The sequence below is a fragment of the Parasteatoda tepidariorum genome, chromosome X1 (assembly GCF_043381705.1).
Source record: "Parasteatoda tepidariorum isolate YZ-2023 chromosome X1, CAS_Ptep_4.0, whole genome shotgun sequence".
NCBI classification, from domain to species: domain Eukaryota; kingdom Metazoa; phylum Arthropoda; class Arachnida; order Araneae; family Theridiidae; genus Parasteatoda; species Parasteatoda tepidariorum.
In genome coordinates this window covers 70,080,208-70,085,262 of record NC_092214.1, presented here as the reverse complement: position 1 = coordinate 70,085,262, position 5,055 = coordinate 70,080,208, and positions in this window count along the sequence as shown.

The following is a 5,055-nucleotide window of genomic DNA, read 5'->3' as shown; positions in this document are numbered from 1 at the left end:
ATCTTCAAGATATAAAAGAAAGCTAGACATTAAAAATATGGAGGACGACTAATTAGACTCAAGAAGGAACAGGAAGCATATTTGTTACTTTTATTATTTATTTTTGTTAATTATCGACTAATTAGTAACATTTGTTAAATACTATTATTTAGAATAAAATATGTCTATATAATTAAAAAAAAATTTAACTTGAGACTTTACCAAAAAAGAGCATAATTTTTACAGAAAAAACATATTTAGCGAATTGTTTAGCATATTATATTACACAGCTTTGATTATTATTTGTAAAAGCATTTCGATGAAAACAGTTTTTCCACCGTTTCAATATTTGTAATTAGCGTTATGTGATAAATAGTTTTATTTTTTATCATTCTGATTCAAAATACATTGTTTTTGGTAGTTATACTAATCATATATATATATACATATATATATATATACAGAGAGAGAGATAGCGAAGTTTTGACGAAATTATTTCTATTTTCTTGCGAAAAACTCTGAACTACACTTTACTAGTCAAAGACCTACCATATTGACGTGTTGTTGCTGATTATTTCATAGCACATGTCTATATAAGTTTGTTTTACTATGCTAACTCTCTAATGTTCTCCTATTTTTAAAGTATCCTTATTTATTGGTCATTACAGTTATAAAAATTATTTTTAGTCCAGCTTATTATACGTTTATTAAAGATTCATACCCTAACATACAATAAGTAGCCCGATAAGTAGTTCGTGGGGTAAAACTGTACACTACCCGGTCCGGCGTTCTTCCCCCTGGATGAGTATCTATTGGAGGTTCATGAAAACTGTAATGCAGTGGAGGAAGACATCCAAGGCTGAATAAAAGTTTTACAGGCCCCATCCTCCAAGTACATAAAAATCCGTATTTTAAGAATTTGTAGATCCTTTATATAAAATTATTGTTTTTATATCGATAAAAGAAAGTTATATGCCATTTTCTTTTGAAAAAACATTAATAAATACGATATTTTTGTAAAGAATTTTGATCAGGCCCACTGCCGTTCCGGGTCATTTATCCTTCTCTTCCCCTTGAGTTCAGTCTTCATTAAATCACGAGTAAATTACACGCATATTTTTCTAAAACTGTCATTTAATGTAAAAATATCAGCTACTTTTTCACTGAAATACTAGTATTTCTCAGTTTCCCATAGAGTTAACATAAATTCCCTGTTTTACCTCACTAGTGGGAAAAAACCGGGAGGTTTGATTTTTCAGGAAAACAATCATTTATAAAAAGGGATACATCTATGACTTTTCGAGAATGAATGTCTTGGTATCATATGGGATTGGTATTGCTGTGACTTTTTTTTAAAATTGCATATTTGATATAGTGATTAAAATATGTTTACTGCTAAACCAAAAACATGAAATTTATTTTTAAAGGAAAAATACGCTGTATGCTTTTTACTTTGAGTAGTGATACACAACACCATAGATTCTCGCTAGGGTGCTTTTTTCTAATTTTCTTGATAAAGACTAATTTATTATAAGCTATGAGTTAACTCCCTATACTTCTCAATTCCAACCACCGGCAGTAAACGAGGTTCTTAGTAATAATCTTAGACAAATTCAGACTGATTGAGAAATCCTTCGCAAAATTTCCAATTAGTTTAAGTACTTATGAGCTGATTGTTGTAAACCTGAAAAATATCTGAACAGAAGATGCTGGAAAATCTTCCAGTAACCGTGGTACATTATTAAATGATTGCCGTTTTGAAAAATTAGATTTTTTGATTAACCTATGGCAAACGAAAAGTTCATTGAGGAAAACTGTAATTCGTTAACTTGGTGAATAGGGGTTATATTTTTATCAATCATATTATTGTGTATGTAATGTAATGCACAGTCTAAGAAAAATCGCTTCAAGATTGAACCAAAATATCGAAACATAATACGAGCAAACTTGCCGCGACATTTATTAAATGTTAAATTGAACCATGTTTCAGTTCAAGCTAACCCAGAATATCGTGCAATCAAGTTAAAGGAGTATGATAACATCATTCAACTTAGTACCACATTAAGATTGAAGCAAATTCGAACAATATTACGGTTCAAGACGTTCAATAATTTTCAACAGTGTGTAAAATATATTTGTAAATAAAAAAAAATATGTCAAAAATAATTTTACTTACTTAAAAATAAATAAGGGGTTAAATAATAAATATCCTTTTTGATAATAATCCACACGTGTGTCCTTAAAATCCATAAGCACTAAGAAAAAGTATTTAAAACACAGTTGACAAAAATATCCATATTTTTAATTGTCATTGGCATATGAGGCATCTGAAAAACAAATACTCCAAAAACCTATATACAAAAAACACTAACTTTTAATATCTCCTTAAAACACTTTCCATGGTGAAAAACTCGTGAGCGACTTGAAACACGTTTTGTTGAGCGGCTGTCATAATTTGAATCTAGTAACGGCGAAAACGAAACCGAAACACCCTTCCGTTCAATTCAACTCTCACACAAATACTAAGGGCCGTTGACTTCTTAACTGTTGACGATCAACCAGCGAAAACGTGTTCGACTTTAACGGAGAAAACTGAAAATGAAATTTAAACTCGTTAATAACTGTTAGAATATATTATTTCTTAACCTCAGGTTCAGTCAGTCATGAAGGAAGTTGTACAACTCGCAATATCGTTATGAAAAAACGATTTATTTTCTCTTTTTAAGTGAATCCTGTTTCCGATTGATAACCTCAAACAAGAAACTGATTGTGTTGATTAGATACTTTCCTTTGTACATTTATTGTTTTGAATCGTTAACTAAACGTTTTCACGCGTTGAGTATATATTTTGGCCCTAATTAACTGATTTCAGTCTCTCGAGATCTTCAAACAGTTCCGCGTGCTCTGAATACCATTTCATTAAAAACAGTTACGACTTATGCTTTTGCTAAGATGCCGAAATCATGGCCAATACTGTAGTTTTTTTTGTTTTAAACATTTTTTACGTAAAATCAGCGTAATGTAGAAATCAATGTAGAAAGGAAGTGGTTATTAATGAAAGTATTTTAAGTTACGAAATCAGACACAAAAACGTACTTTCTCTGAATAAACAGCCTTTATTTTGAACTGATTCGGATTTCTGACCCCTAATATATAGGGGGTGTCCGCAATCTGGGGAATATGGTCCTGGTAGTTTTTTCAGGAGAGCGGTTCAAAGTTTGGGCCCCTTACTGTTAATTTCACTTTTTTACTTTTTGTATATTTCGCCACATCTAGAGAAATTTTAAGCGAATTGAAACATTTTTGCATACAATAATAAAATCCATTTTTGCAGAGATAATTTCGTGCAAAAAATAAATTTTAGTAAATATTTATTAGTTTTATTATTTTATAAAATAATAGTTGAAAAAATTTTGAATAATAAGATGTAAAATTTTTTACATCATTTTAAAGTATGTAATTTTACATGGCAAAATACAAAATTTAGGCGAATTCGGTTGAATAGTTCCTGAGAAATCGAATTTTAAGTATACGACATTTTTAAAATTCGATTTCTCGGGATCCGATTCAACCGATTTCGCTCAAATGTTGTATTTTGCCATGCAAAATTAAATACTTTAAAATGATGTTAAAAACAGCATACCTTACTATTTAAAAAAAAATTCGATTATTATTTGTATAAAAAAATAAAAATAATAAATATTTACTAAAATGTATTTTTTGCTTGGAATTATCTTTGGATAAACGAACTTTAAAATTGTGTACAAAAATTTTTCAATTGAATTCAAAAAATTTCCAATTTAAAGATTTCTCGAGATATGGAGAAATACGCAAAAAGTAAAATTAGCATTTAAGGCTCCTGATTTAACTATGGGAACCATTTTTCCCAGACTGCAGCTGCCCCCTATATTTTGGGAGTCAGAAATATGAATTCGTTGAAAAAATGGTATGTTTATTCAGAGAAAATACAATTTTGTGTCTGATTTCGTAACTTAAAATATCTTATGCATAAAATATCTTATAAATCTCCCTCCCTCGAGTCCTAGAACTTGAAAATCCAATCATTAGATCAAAAGTTATTCAGGGGGGTACATTTCTTTTTTGGCGCTCTGTACATGTATTTGCATGTACAAAAAATATAGATAATGGAAACCGCATCATAAGTTTCCTGTTTCTTTCATAGCAACTACGTGAATATAATTGCTTGATTTTTGATAATTAATCATAAATAAGCTCCTAGGTTAAAAATTGAATATTATTTTAATGTAAAAAAAACTATACTTTGGTGGGTAATTTAATCATATTTTGGTATGCTAGTATACTAGTACCAGATTTTATCCAAACTACTCGGAAGTTGTTATTTCGAGTAAGTTTTGAAGTTAGAATCGTCTGGCACGCAACACAAATATTTTTTACATTAATTGGTGCAAGTGGGCAAACTTGGTAAAATATTTTGAAATTTGATAAGAAATATAACCACATTTCTAATCAGAACGTAGCAACCTGACATTTCTATAGCCATTCATTTGTCATTAATTGATATTTTAAATCGTCTGTCATTTTGATGGAATCCGATATCCAAAAAATTATTTTAAAAAAATGCAGCAAAATATGATTATCAATATTTTTACAGATGTTTTTAAAAGCAAAAATTTTTTTTTTTCTTTGCCAAATTGGTAAACCACTTCAAAGTATTTAAGTATTGTCTACGAAATGTATTTAAGAAATTCTTCATGACGATACAACCCAGTTTCATTTTGATTAGACAGACAATAAAATTTCTTTTGTTTCAATCATTAATTTTGTAGAACAGTGTAAATATCGTGAGTTTAAATCAATAAAATACAATACATAACTCAAATACTTTTTAGAAGGCAGTAAATCAAGAATTGGACACAACGTTTTAGTAACTTAATATTTTTTTATTAATTATTTCCGACAGCTAATCAACTAAATCTTCTGACCACAAAAGTATTAAACTCACATCTTCTTTCCTAGCTGTTACTTTTCCCCTCCTTAATTCAAAAATTTTAAATCCTATTCTCTCAGATTCAAAGTGTGTTTATTAAGAGAAAT